The sequence below is a fragment of the Corythoichthys intestinalis genome, chromosome 14 (assembly GCF_030265065.1).
Source record: "Corythoichthys intestinalis isolate RoL2023-P3 chromosome 14, ASM3026506v1, whole genome shotgun sequence".
Lineage (NCBI taxonomy): Eukaryota > Metazoa > Chordata > Actinopteri > Syngnathiformes > Syngnathidae > Corythoichthys > Corythoichthys intestinalis.
This window is the reverse complement of record NC_080408.1, coordinates 44,994,255-45,009,995: the sequence shown is the minus strand read 5'-3', so window position 1 is coordinate 45,009,995 and position 15,741 is coordinate 44,994,255. Positions and strand designations below refer to the sequence as shown.

Sequence of the window (15,741 nt, the reverse complement as noted above, 5' to 3'; positions counted from 1 at the left end):
CGTATGTTATACACTAAGTGTATGTTCCACCACTTCCAGCAAATATTGATGACATGAAAGATCGAATAACAGACTATATCAACGCGGGAGGGAGGAATTCTCATGTCAACTTGGATGTTGTCCATGCTGCTGGTGATGGCCATATTTGAATACTATGAAAACATGAAATTGAACATAGTTACTTCCTACATCTGTCCAAGGTAGAGGTTTTTTTTTTGTAATGTTTTTTGTTTTTGACATGGCATTATGATTTTGGCACAGCCTTTTTTAATCACACTGTATATACACAAAAGGTTGGAATCATTCAAGTATGGTACTGTTGGTACACAAAATTTATTTAAACATGGAAGTGTCTCATACTATAAAAATACACATACAAATATTGAAAAACAAATTTAAAAAAAAAAATTAGAAATAACAAATAGTAAAACTGTACATGACAACATTACTCCTCAAAATGGCTTTCATCAAAGTCATCAGCCCATCCAAGTGTCTTCTGTTTCTTTGGAAACATTCTCGCATGCTTGGCACCGATATAAATCAGTACAAGAAAGTTTTGCAGACATATAGGAACATCTTCCCGTGTCACAATTGGTTGCCTTTCAACTACAGTTGACTACTTGCAAAACAGTATCAGGGGCAGGATTTTTAGTCATCCATGTCACTGCCAACTGCCCACTGCTCAATGTCCCACCCATTCCCAATGGGTGAAGGGGCACACATTTTACCTGTCAGACAACGTTTCATAATTGCTGCTTGATAGTTTGCTGGCCTGCAATGTTGGTACAGAGCATCAGTTTTTGGGGGAATAGAATGTTCTGGCAAGACTGACGAGGCCATACAGAAAGATCTGCATTTGGCATCATTTTTGGCATATAACTGGCCAAACAGGTGGCACACGTATTTCCACAAGCGTTAAATGTTTGTAGGTCAAGTTTAAAACTGCTGCCCAGCTTTGCAAACCCAGTCAGGTACTCTTTTTTTATGACGTGCAAAAGATTTTTTTTTTCCCCCCTTTGCCATGAAAGGCACAAGCAGAGTCACAACCTGTGAATGTATGGATGCCAATGAGTGCTAAACACACACTAGTGCCAGGAGCTGCAGAGACCTCAGAGACGTCAGTCCTCGTTCTGTTGCCTCCTCCTGTGAAAAAATGCAATTTACACTGTAAATCTATCTGCAGACTTCCAGCAATCACTGCCACGTCAGTATCAGGGATTTTATTGACTACAGCTTGATGTTCTTGAACCAAAAGGTTTATTTAACCATTGTCACCCATAACAGGTATACAATAAAAAGTTCTACTGGATTCACTTTCTATATACTGTACATACATTTTATAACAAAGTGGTATCGTTACAACACTAGTTTAAATAAGATTTTTGTGAGCATAGGTTAATAACAATTAACCTTGTAGCAAAGGCGTGCGTGTGGCTTACCTGTAGTGAATGTCGTTAAAAATCCCAGTCGACGCATTTTCAGCAATATCCTTTGACGGAGCCTGGGGAGAAAGCCATTGTCTGACGCAACCACGCGGCTCTGCACGTTTTTTCCAAATTCCTGCCCTTTTTCGCCCTTGGACAGTTGAGAGATGCATATAGCATCGTTTCGATGCCTTTTGACTAAATTTCGAATGCGGTTTTCTTATCTTTTGTTCATCTTCACTCGTGTCGTAGTTTGACACGGTCGCCGCCATGTTGTTTGTTTTCCAAACCCATAGCAACAATCCTCGTCTCCTATTGGTGCACGTGACCTAAAATGGCTTCACACACTGACGATACGACTCCGCCGTATCAATATCACTGCGCCACGGGGGAAAAAAAAGAGCGACACGAAAACGCTAATTACTAAAAAATGACTGGAAACCGTGAGTAGAACTTTTTTTTTGGTAGTAATTAGCAACGTATGTAAATTACAATGCAGAGGTCATGTAGATCCATTTCAGTGGAACGAACCAACACAATTTTGGCTCAGCCAATACAGCCTATAAAACGCAGCCGTAACAATCACCGCCCTCGTTTTTATTTACTGAGCGATAAATGGACTCATTGCATATCGCGACAGGCTTAGCAACTTCAATAAAAAATGTTATTAGTTAGTTAGGTCTATGGACTTACGATCTGCCAGCTTGTTGTCTCCTGGCATCTTCAAAAATTACAACTGGGTGATGGCATTGAAGAGACTTCACAGATAGTGTACCATCCCTGATCCTTTGTTTCGTTGAAATAAGTATGCTTTGGCCACTCTGGTGGGCCTTTTTTGGCTTTGTACCGCTTTCCCCACTTGCATACGCCATTTTCAACTTTGCACGCATATATTTTCTTAACCCTTCATTTACTGTTGACTGGATGGTGAGCTCGTCGACACATTTACGTCATCGATGACGTTGACTACGTCGACTAGTCGGGACAGCTCTATCACAATTGAAAATGATTTGATGACTTGCTATTATATGTCATTGACCATAGATTAATCTGGTGGGAGTCTGTTCTTCTACTTACACTTTGTAAGTTGAAGTGAACCTTCCCTTACCGCCCAAGTGCCACAAAATTGCTAGTGACAACTTATGATAACTTTATTGAGTCAGTGGAGCAAATTCACAAATATATTTCTAGGTTATGTTATTCAAATCATGTCGATATTTCCTCTGAAATCAACTCCTCACCCACTGCTGTATCGCTTGGACACAGTATTACACTTGAAACATCCAAGGTACGGTATCTGTTCAGGTACCAGTAAAATTCCGTTGTCACAGTTGTCGCTGCAAACCTTTTACATCTTCCTTTCTATGGCACAGATTTGTTGTACGATTTGCTTTTAAACAGAAACTGTCTTTGTTGATGCGATCTTTGCTCTGAAATAGTCCCAAGAACTACTTCCCTGGTTGCAGCAGCAGTTGATGAACAGAGCCCAGTAGCCTTGAAAGACAAGGCAATTTGCTCAGAGTGATGGTAATAAAGGGAAAGGCACAGTGATGTTGCCAGAGAGAAAGGCGAGAGAGGTCCAAACGGAGAGGCCGGTGATGGAGACTGAGCACAGGGAGGAGGGCGAGTAATCACCCACGCAACAAGGCCCAGTTTTGGTTTTGTGTTCATGTTGGGGTGGCTGCACATTAACCTAGAGGTTAATGTGAAGCCAAATGGAGGTTATGGCTCAGCGTCCGTAGGGTCAGTAAGGGAGGGATAACAGGCCCGCTGTCAGAAAAGGTGCAAAATACAATGAATCCAACAAATGGAAAATTCACTCTCCTTCTCTACTTTGAACCTGAGTATCAAAGTGAGTGAAAATAAAGACTTTCATGGATAACGAAAATCCTTTTAGTAAAAGAAAAATGAAAAGCCATCAGAGGGATGAAGGCAGCTAATGACTATGACTGCAGATAATGAAAAATGAGAGTGGCTAATGAAAGCGCGAAAGGGGAGACCGGCTGCTGGAGAACATAGGTGTTTGAAAAAGAGGAAATTTGACAAAATGGTCAATTTAACTACTTTCCTCGCTTTACTCTTCACTGAGACACATCACTGGACCAGTTGAGATGAGCACATGGATGTTTTGTGGCCCATGGTACCACTTCTGGTTGTATGCCAGCCTCCAGTATAGAAACAACTCTTGATGTCTGATCACCCCCTTATTGCTCCGACAAAAGTTGTCCCTCTGGCCCTGGTAACTGGAGAAGTAACATACGTTACCAAGACAGGTGGATTATAGCAGACATATGTTTCATAAATGTCCCGTTTTGGATTTAAGGCATTGTAAACGGATCTTGCAGTGAACAAATCTATTGCTGTGAAAATATAATCCAGATTTATTTTGCTTATTCATGCATGATGCTGAAGCCTTTTCTTACTAGAGGTTTTCTTAACAACACAAGAGTTTGATATACTCCTTTTGTTATTAGCAGTGAAATATTTATCTACTGGAAGTGCAGTCAGAAGACTGATGCAACAGAGCAGACAAAATCAAAATAGCAGCATATCATCCAACCGCATATTTCCAAATATTGCCAATTTTATATTTTTCATAAGTTGATACTGTTGGTCTGTTGCCATACGGTCTGCTGTATTTTTTCTTAGAGACATTATAAACCAATACAATTCTCTGAAAAATGTCATAAAACTCTGTCTTCTCTTACTCAGTCGGAGCAGTGCAGCATTTTTGCTTTAAGACAAATGAGTGAAAATGTATAAGGATTTCTATTCCTAATGCTAAAGACAACAATATGACAACAATAATGTTACATTGATGTTGTGTTTGTAAAGACAGTGCTACATAAAAAGGAAAGGTCACATGATGAGTAACCGGGCAGGAAAGACTTGTCTTGGACTTGTAGCCATAAAAAATACAGAAAGTCCAACTGCAAGCAAATATGGAGTACCTCTTAGTTGTAATGCTTTTCATGCAGAGATACTTTTTAAATTACATTTAAGGAGCTCAAAAAACCCCATTCTAATGGGTATCTTAGTACTTTTGACCAATGTACTCCCCTGTGTGTGTATGAATTTACAGATATACTGTGTGTGAACAGGCGGCATGGTGGTGGCAGAGTGATTCGCATGTCTGCCTCACAGTTCTGAGCTCAAGGGTTCAATCCCAGGTTCCGGCCTTACTGTGTGGAGTTTGCATGTTCTCCCCGTGCGTGCGTGGGTTTTCTCGGGGTATTCCGGTTTCCCCCCCATGTCACATAAACATGCATGGTAGGCTGATCGAACACTCTAAATTGTCCCTAGGTACATGTGACTGTGCGCGAATAGTTGTTCGTCTCTATGTGCCCTGCAATTGGCTGGCAACCGATTAAGGGTGTACCCAGCCTACTAACTGCCCATACAGTGGGGCAAATAAGTATTTAGTCAAACACCAATTGTGCAAGTTCTCCTAATTGAAAAGATGAGAGAGGCCTGTAATTGTCAACATGGGTAAACTTCAACCATGAGAGACAGAATGTGAAAAAAAAAAAAACAGAAAATCACATTATTGATTTTTAAAGAATTTATTTCCAAAGACACCTGTCCACAACCTCAGTCAGTCACACTCCAAACTCCACTATGACCAAGACCAAAGAGCTGTCGAAGGACACCAGAGACAAAATTGTAGACGTGCACCAGGCTGGGAAGACTGAATCTGCAATAGCTAAAACGCTTGGTGTAAAGAAATCAACTGTGGGAGCAATTATTAGAAAATGGAAGACATACAAGACCACTGATAATCTCCCTCGATCTGGGGCTCCATGCAAGATCTCACCCCGTGGCGTAAAAATGATAACAAGAACGGTGAGCAAAAATCTCAGAACCACACAGGGGGACCTAGTGAATGACCTACAGAGAGCTGGCACCACAGTAACAAAGGCTAATATCAGTAACACAATGCACCGCCAGGGACTCAAATCCTGCACTGCCAGACGTGTCCCCCTCCTGAAGCCAGTACACGTCCAGGCCCGTCTGCGGTTCGCTAGAGAGCATTTGGATGATCCAGAAGAGGACTGGGAGAATGTGTTATGGTCAGATGAAACCAAAATATAACTTTTTGGTAGAAACACAGGTTCTCGTGTTTGGAGGAGAAAGAATACTGAATTGCATCCGAAGAACACCATACCTACTGTGAAGCATGGGGGTGGAAACATCATGCTTTGGTGCTGTTTTTTCAAAGGGACCAGGACGACTGATCTGTGTAAAGGAAAGAATGAATGGGGCCATGTATTGAGAGATTTTGAGTGAAAATCTCCTTCCATCAGCAAGGGCATTGAAGATGAGACATGGCTGGGTCTTTCAGCATTACAATGATCCCAAACACACAGCCAGGGCAACAAAGAAGTGGCTTCGTAAGAAGCATTTCAAGGTCCTGGAGTGGCCTAGCCAGTCTCCAGATCTCAATCCCATAGAAAATCTGTGGAGGGAGTTGAAAGTCCGTGTTGCCCAACGACAGCCCCAAAACATCACTGCTCTAGAGGATATCTGCAGGGAGGAATGGGCCAAAATACCAGCAACAGTGTGTGAAAAGCTTGTGACGAGTTACAGAAAACGTTTGGCCTCTGTTATTGACAACAAAGGGAACATAAAAAAGTATTGAGATGAACTTTTGGTATTGACCAAATACTTATTATACACCATGATTTGCAAATAAATTCTTTAAAAATCAAACAATGCGATTTTCTGTTTTTTTTCTTCCACATTCTGTTTCTCATGGTTGAGGTTTACCAATGTTGACAATTACAGGCCTCTCTAATATTTTCAAATGGGAGAACTTGCACAATTAGTGGTTGATTACTTATTTCCCCCACTGTAGTTAGCTGAGATTGGCTTCAGCACCCCCATAACCCTCATGAGGATAAGCAGCTTGGAAAATGAATGAATGTGTGTGAACAGGTTTTTTTTTTTCATTTTGGTGGTTGTAGTCATTTGTCTTTGGAAATATGAACCAAGGATTTCAGAGTTTCTTCTAATAAAAGACGAGCTTCCACACTTCATTTACACCTTGCAGTAAAATTACACTTGTGTGTTAATGCAGATGAGAAAAGAAACATGCTAATGGTGTTTTCACACTAGCGGTAACACCCTGACAGGCTTCATGGATGTCATATTGTGATGTAGCATAGTGAGAGGATATGGTGACACTTCCACCTCATTGACGTCCTTGTCACCTAAACTTGACTCTCCTGTGCTTTTAACTCATTCCCTGTCATTGACAATGATAGATGTCCAATTCATTTAAGTTGGGAGGACTGTCATTGAACGATCATGGTTCAGTGTCATCGACGTCGTGAGACAAAATGGATTGGACATCTAGCAGCGTCAATGACAGCTAATAAGTTACAGAAGAAAGCATAATTTTGAAGATATTCATGATTATGTGAGAAACATAAACTATGAATGGTTGGTTGGTCGATGTATGACTTTGCTACTATCTAGATTTCCCTAGTTCATCTCTTTTGCAATTGTATTTCCCAATCCGTGAGTGAGATGACCTCGATGTAGTTAGTGAAGTTTGTTTTGATTTATATAAATGCGTAACCTGGAATGCCTGATTGATTGTTTCAGATATCCTCTACGAGTATATTCAGGATTATACAAGAAGATGGTAGTTCCTGCAGGGTATTACTGCCTGTCGCACCTCCTCCGGTGCCCATTGGTCAGCTGCAGGGTCATCGCCAACGTTTCGCTCCTTTAATTCTGGTACGTCTCCTGGTCACGGAGCAGTGACAAGGACGTCTCCCTGTCACCCCCTGCAGCTGATGGGTGTTGTCCCCTGCGGCTGTTGTCTGGGGTTTAGGTGTTCTTCCCCCAGGTTTTGTCCTTCCGCCTCAGCCAGAGCCAAAAGTTTCCCTTTTCAGCCTCTTCGGCCAGGTCCTTTATTGCCTTCTTGGGTCTTCTTCATGTGAGTCCCACATCCTTCAGGAGGCGTGTTGTTGACATTCCCATGAAGCCTCGGCAGCCAACCTCCACTAGGTAGATGGTAGTCTTCCAGCCAGTCTCTCGGCGTTCTGCAACCTTGTGTTCACAAGCGGCCTCAATCCCCTCCTCCATGGGTACTGTGAGCTCAATAAGGAACGCTGCTCTTGCCTTGACTGACCACACGACTCTATCTGGCCGGGGCAAGGTGATGGTGATCTCCGTGGGGAACTGCAGCTTCCTGCCAAGGTCGAACCTCATACTCCACTCCTGATCAGGAGAAAAGGGCCTCGGTGTTGTCCTTGGCCTGATGCTTCTCCTGACCACTCCTTCTATGACGAAGCTGGTGCGGTCCTCTGCAGGTGGTGATAATCTGCTTCCCTGTCGACAGTCCTCCAGCACAACGACGAGTTCCTCAGGACTTGGTCATGGCGCCACCTGTAGCGGCCCCGAGAGAGCGCGTTCTTACAGCCTGAGAAAATTCAATATATCAATCTGGAAAAGTGCCGATCAAGACCTGTTACATGGAATGAACCTTCAAAAAACGTACAGCTGCTGTTAAGATGATGGCTCTTCTCATCAGACTAGTGAAAACATAGTTTTCCGTCAAAAACAAAGATTTTAGTGACATTCTTTCCTCCTCTTTTATTGCGGAAATTATAAGTGCATTTCTGACAAAATTTCAGAGATTGAACTACAGTGCCTTCCATTATTATTGACACCCCTGAAAAAGATGTGTTTTTTAGCTTCTAATATTTTTTTTTAATTCAAATAATATGGGACCTTAATGGAAAAAAAGAGAAAAATCCAACCTTCAAAACAATTGCATTTATTCAGGGGGGAAAAAATCCCACATTAAGAAAAAATTATTTGACCTCAAGTAATGTGTGTCATAATTATTAGCACCCAATAAAACAAGGTCTGGGGACTGACATGGACAAGGGAGGAGCTTGATTTTGTGTGTGGTGAACCATTTCTGTGTAGATTTGGCCATATGTTTAGGGTCATTGTCTTGCTGAAAGACCCAGTGACGACCCATCTTCAGCTTTCGGGCAGAGGGCAACACATTTTGATTTAAAATTTCCTGGTATTTCAAAGCATTCATGATGCCATGCACCCTAACAAGGTTCCCAGGGCCTTTGGAAGCGAAACAGCCCCACAGCATCACTGACCCACCCCCATACTTCACAGTGGGTATGAGGTGCTTTTCAGCATTCACATCTTTCGTGGCACGCCAGACCCACTTTGAGTGTTTGTTGCCAAAAAGCTCAATCTTGGTATCACACAAAAATACACACAACTATAACTTCAACAACTTCAACAACTTCACTTGAACTTGAACTCGAACAACAACTTCAACTGGGACCGTGTGCTTTGGTCAGAAGAGACCAAGATTTATGTCGGTAATGCTCCCGGTTGCAGCATCATGTTGGTTATTATAAAAGGAATCACATTCATTTTATCAAGGAAGGTCAAAAGAGCAGTAACCGTGTCAAGGTTTCATGGGGAGCACAAACTGTTTTCTTATATTCATTCATTCATTCATTCATTCATTCATTAAGGGTGTAGGTTTGCATAGGGAGGGTGCGGACATAACACTACCAACTTTTCAGGATGTTCACATTGTCCCCACTAACTTTTAACCAACCTTACTTGCATTCTATAATGACTTCAGTAATATAGGTAATTTAGGGCTTCTTCCAATATCATGTTAGAATAGAATTCACCCTTCCATTATTCAATGAATGATTTTGATCATGTTCAGGCTTACATTTACCCCTTTTCTCTTTCCACTGATGACTTGTCCCCCCAACACACACACACATGCACTCACAGCCCCAATAGAAATTCAGCACGTCGAGAACATGCCGCCCCCTCCTCCCCTTTGAAGAGGAGGCATATTAGTTTTTTTTTTTTTGTTTTTTTTTTTTTTTTCCGGCCAGCAGCAACCACTGTAAGTAATGTCATAAGACGTCAATGTTGTGGAGGTGGGGATTCAGCTTTAATTTTGCTACTGAAAGTCCGACCTGCAACAGCGTTAGCATCGCATTAAACTAATAATTTTTTTTTTTTTTTTAACGGTTTTTGAAAACAAAGGTTTGAATCTAACGGTATATCACCTGAACCAATACATATGAAAGTTAGTATAAATCATTACAGATGCATTTTGCATTGATTATTTAGCGTATCAATTAATTAGGTTTATATTCGTAAGAAATGTAGGCCTTAAAGAATTTATTTGCAAATCATGGTGTATAATAAGTATTTTGTCAATTACAAAATTTCATCTCAATACTTTGTTATGTACCCTTTGTTGGCAATAACAGAGGGCAAACGTTTTCTGTAACTCTTCACAAGCTTTTCACACACTGTTGCTGGTATTTTGGCCCATTCCTCCATGCAGATCTCCTCTAGAGCAGTGATGTTATGGGGCTGTCGTTGGGCAACACGGACTTTGAACTCTCTCCACAGATTTTCTATGGCGTTGAGATCTGGAGACTGGCTAGGCCACTCCAGGACCTTGAAATGCTTCCAACGAAGCCACTCCTTTCTTGCCCTGGCAGTGTGTTCGGGATCATTGTCATGCTAAAAGACCCAGCCACGTCTCATCTTCAATGCCCTTGCTGATGGAAGGAGATTTTCACTCAAAATCTCTCAATACATGGCCCATTCATTCTTTCCTTTACACAGATCAGTTGTCCTGGTCCCTTTGCAGAAAGAAAGCCCCAAAGCATGATGTTTCCACCCCCATGCTTCACAGTGGGTATGGTGTTCTTCGGATGCAATTCAGTATTCTTTTTCCTCCAAACAGGAGAACCTGTGTTTCTAACAAAAAGTTCTATTTTGGTTTCATCTGACCATAACACATTCTCCCAGTCCTCTTCTGGATCATCCAAATGCTCTCTAGCGAACCGCAGACGGGCCTGGATGTGTACTGACTTCAGCAGGGGGACACGTCTGGCAGTGCAGGATTTGAGTCCCTGGTGGCGCATTGTGTTACTGATAGTAGCCTTTGTTACTGTGGTCCCAGCTCTCTGTAGGTCATTCACTAGGTCCCCCCGTGTGGTTCTGGGATTTTTGCTCACCGTTCTTGTTATCATTTTGACGCCACGGGGTGAGATCTTGTACGGAGCCCCAGATCAAGGGAGATTATCACTGGTTTAGTATGTCTTCCATTTTCTAATAATTGCTCCCACAGTTGATTTCTTTACACCAAGCGAAGAGTGAAGAGTTACAGAAAACGTTTGGCCTCCATTATTGCCAACAAAGCGTACATAACAAAGTATTGAGATGAACTTTTGGTATTTACCAAATACTTATTTTCCACCATGATTTGCAATAAATTCTTTAAAAATCAAACAATGTGATTATCTTTTTTTTCCCCACATTCTGTCTCTCATGGTTGAGGTTTACACATGTTGACAATTACAGGCCTATCTAATCTTTTCAAGTAGGAGAACTTGCACAATTGGTGGTTGACTAAATACTTATTTGCCCCACTGTACATGAGTTAATATGGACTCTTAGTATTGAAGTACTTTTATATTAAGCATGTATTTATTTAAATGTGTTCTTATTAATTTCTGAGGTTGAACACTCAAAATCCGTCAGATGCTTCAGAGCCATCAAATCCCACATTTCATTCCCACATGCGGGGGTTTATGTTTCTGCCTACACGTTTTAGCTGTGAGTGCACGATTGAGAGGCTGCTTGCTGACATTTCTAATTACCATCAAGGCAGGCAGGATGATTATTACAATGACAAGAGAGAAACACTTGATACGTGACTCTGCTTCCGAGTGTGCGTGTGCGCTTTTGAAGCGGCAGCTCTCTTGGGTTTGTGTCGGCTGCATCTACTGTAAGTGCATCTGTCCTGGAGAATAAATGAAGCCAGGAGGATGTAAAAATTTCTCTGCTTCGAACGAGGGAAGCCATCGTTAATTGAGCCTCTTTGGGAGAGAAAAAAATCCCTTGGCCATGGAAAGCGCTTCTGGGCATTACCATGCTTTGAACTCTGACCCTCAGACTCAATACAACCTTGTGATATTGAACGTGTATCCCTGGAAGTGTAAAACTGTGAGATTGCACTAATGTATTGCTCTATATATAGAAAACATAGGCATGGACTTTGCCTCAAGGCAAAACTAGCTATGTGACACATTTCTCCCTTTTGTCGTTGTGGTCATAAAAAGGACATAATTTTATTTCCTTTAATTGCTGCTCTGAATAACACGTTATACATGTTTTTGATAGCACGACTCCTTTGCAATGTGTAGCTTTCAAAATACGGTTTAGTCTAATGCTTACGTTTCATTTCCATTCATTCAGAATTGATTTTCTAACTACTAATTGAAGTGATAATGCATCAATTCAAAACAGGGTTTCAACACCATTTTGTTCAACGTCTAGTGTTTTCAATTTTAATTTAATTTTATAAAATATTTTGTAGAATATATCACACATTTGTAGTTTGTGGTTTTCAGGTTTTTCGCTGAATGTGAAGAAATACATACATACACAAAGGTAGTCAAATATTTTACAACATGCAGTATATATGATATAACATTGAGCCAATGTCACTTGAACTGGTCATATTAGATGAAGAGAGGCGATCAACTTAAGAGTAGCCCGAAAAATGCAGAAGGAAGTACGAAAGCGCAGAGCTGCCAGTGTTAGTGAAACATTTCTAACAGAGCTTTCTTGTTATAACGTATTGGCAAACTTGTTTGAACGACTAGTTAGTGGTTGTAAGATATACTTGATTGCATGACCATTATACTCTGCGGGTTATACAAGTTTGCTCTCCCACAGCTGTTATACGCGCTCTCCCAAGCTATTATGAAGAATACCGTTTTAGCCCATAATCATGTGCTTACATTTTTATTACCGGCAATTGCTCACATTCTGCTGATAAATAGATACACACACATATGTTGATTCATCACACAACGTCTCAGTACTTTTCCACCAAGCTACTTTGAGTGCAAATGTGTGTTCAAAACAAAGTTATCTTGCTCGCTCAAGAGTGTGACTGTTAATTTAATCAATGAGTGTGACTGTTAATTTAATCAATGACTAGAATAAGGAACTTGGCCGATCGAAACTGCCACGGTGGACAACAGTGTTGTAACTATATTCTGCCCAGCAACAAGCCCTCGATAAAAGTCAGCAGCGCGGGGAGCTCTGAGAGAGACTTTGATGAGACGCTCTTAGTCACGTTGCCCGATCTCAGACCTCTCCCCAAACTGCAGTTGGTAAAAGTCTACTCTCTGACTCCTGCCTCCTTGTGTCCTGCTTTTGTCACCTCGCTCTGGGTCAACAGCTAAATTGAAGAAGGTGTTTTAGACCCAAGAGTGGTGAAGGCTAAATGCTAGAAATAATTTCTTTTCCCATAGTTTCTCAGGGTTTGGGCATGCACAGTTGTACCTAGCTACGGAAGCGCCTCTCTATCACGTTAACATAAGCATGCTGCATTCGAGGAAGGTGGTATGTTGGAGTTTTCCAACCTCCGATCAGGAAAAATATCATTGAAACGCCACTAGAACATAGTCGCCAAGTCAGGAAAAAAAAAGTGCGCTGACTCCACGAGTTGCTTCAATCTGACGCTCAAGACAACATATTGATGACGCAATAATGAAGTTAAATTTTAAGTTTCTTTGAAATGCCATTTATTTTTTTCTCATACAGTGAATTGGCTTAAAGAATTTGTAGCTATTTATCATATTGACTTTCAGCAAGGATGTAAGTCTACACTAGACACTATTTGATCGCTTACGAGAAATGAGGTTTGTTGGAGGTCAAAATAAAAAAAAAAAACGTGTCGCAATCAACCATCTTTGTTTTTTACATCCGCTTGGAACGCTTTGAGGTCGCAACTGGTACCATGCGACTGGGAAAAGTCCGTCTTCCCACCATCCTCGAATACAACATTTTTCTGAACCTGCTGAGTACCAATGCGCATGCCTAAACCCTGAGGAACTATGGGGAAAATATAATGGTTTTAGCATTTTAGCCTTTGCCACTAACTAGTCGTTGAAACGAGTTTGCCAATACATCGAAACGAGTTTGCCAAGTTTGCCAATACGTCAAAACGAGGTTGGCACTATGTTGAAATGAGGCAATCAATACATTAAAACTAGATGTCAATACGTTAAAACAAGGTTGGTTGAAACGAGTTGCTGATACGTTAAAATGAGCTGGCTATACGTTAAGCTCAGGTAGAAACGTTTCACTAACACTGGCAGCTCTGCGCTTCTGTAAGGAAGTAACCACGAAATGCCACAAAATCAACTGGAAGTGACCTCATATGAACAGGAAGTGACCCCAAAACGCCCCCAAATCAACAGGAAGTGAATCAATATCAAGAGCGCTGTTGTCGCTATCACGCATTACTGTGATCTGATTACTTTATTTCAGTAACGAGTAATCTAACGCTTTCATTTTTCCAAACCAGTAATCTGATTAAAGTTAGTTTCCTTAGTGTCTGTGTATTAGTATTTTGTTATTGCCTCATAATGTATGTAGAATTAAGAGTATTGTAGTCATGTACGAAGAGCATTTGGAATAGAAAATGCTACGTGTTCGTGTCCATAGTAACCACTCATACTGTAGTTCTCCCTGTTTTGGTCTCGATTTGCACGCGATAAGTGTTTTAGGACTGACGTGTGCCAGCGCGGGTGCACATTCGAGCCGAGTGCAACCATCTGTTGAGATGTGTGAGGGAATGTTGATCTCTGTGCGTCCGTGAATGAACGTATTTTTTCTTCATTCTAGAGGGTTCCAGCGATAGGTTGGAGCCGGTACATGCGCGGCTGTTTCGTAGCTTTGCCGTTGCAACGGCTGGTAGTCGTCGCTCCCGCTCGTCCTCGTGAAGTTGGCGACCATTTTTTACATCACATTCTTGTTGCACATTCATGCCGTGACGTGACGTTTTCGTTTAGCATCTTTGGGATGTGTTGTAAGTCCGATTGAGTGTAAAGTGCTTAGTTACCGGCATGTTTTGTGGCCAAGTTGACCGCGTGTGTGTACGGCATCCGCGCCCGCCCCGACCTCTGTGTTTATTGCACTGTGCAATTCATTCGTGTGTTGTTAATTATTGTGCAGTCAATTTGCATTGTTTTATATTGGCATTGATATGCTGTTTACACTAACCCCTAACCCGAAACTCTGAATTTTTGACATAGGCTTAATAGTCAAGCTAGCAGGGTTTAATTAGTCGTTGGAGTTGATTTCAACAAATTCCATGCTGTTTGTCAGTAATTTGTTAGTTTCAGGGGCTTCGGAGTGGCTAAGCCAGCGAGTCAATGGTGTTTGAAATCAACTCCATCGACCAAATAAACCCCTGCTAACTCGAACATTAAACCTGATGTGAAAAATCCTGACCTTCCCCTTTAAATTCAGTTATCGGAAAGTCAAGCACATGCGATGACATTTTTCTGTTGTCATTCTTATGTTGAGGCAGCAAAAGGAGAAAAAGTAACCGATAAATTACTTTTAAAGTAACTTAGTTACTTTGATATTAAAGTAATCAGTAAAGTAACTACATTACTTTTTTGAGGCGTAATCAGTAATCAGCAATTATAATGTACTTTTTCAAGTAATCTGTGACAACATTGATCAAGAGGAAGGAAGTGTCTTTGGTGTTTACCTACCACAGCAAAGCTACCATCGCAATTTCTCCAGGAATTGCATTTCCTAGTTCAATATAAACTGCCTTAAGAAAAAAAATATATATTTGAATATCATTACGCAGAGAACAAGGGCAGAAGAGTACTGCTTTTATTAATTAATGACAACATAATTTTGTCCTTCTTTACTTGCTTCCAACATCCATTAGAGCCACGTAAAGAGTTTGCAACTGCAACGTCGTGAGCAGAATCTAGCTTCTATTTCTTTTTTGAACACAATGGTACCTTGACATACAAGTTTAATTCAATCCATGATGACACTTGACACTTAAGATTGTCTTTGTTGGTCATTTTAAGAATATTAAATAAGAGCAAGAGGCGCATGTATGCCATATATATTCCTCATCATTGTGTAGGGCAGGCTCTCCAACATTTTAAAAATGGGTTATGATGCTAAAAATTCATTTTAGTATCCCTTTAATATTGCAATTTGCTCATAGTAAAACAAACAAAAAAACACTATGCATTGTTTTGACTCCACTCCTTGTGGTCTGCTATGCCGCAACACTATCCACCGTGTGCATCTTTTATTCTTGCATGTTCCCCTCCTCTCCTCTTCTCTCCTCTCTCATTTCCCCACTCTATGGAGAGAGGATTACAGCGGCATCGCTCAAAACCACGTCTCTCCTGAAATCCCTCTATCAGCTCTCTGTGCAACACTTCTGTATTCC

The 15,741-nt window shown here is 41.2% G+C and overlaps 1 protein-coding gene across 3 annotated transcripts in view; it reads left to right on the top strand.

Moving 5' to 3' along the window:
* Positions 1-15,741, top strand: part of tnr (tenascin R (restrictin, janusin)) — a 404,554-nt gene that overhangs the window by 210,554 nt on the left and 178,259 nt on the right. The window lies entirely within an intron of this gene.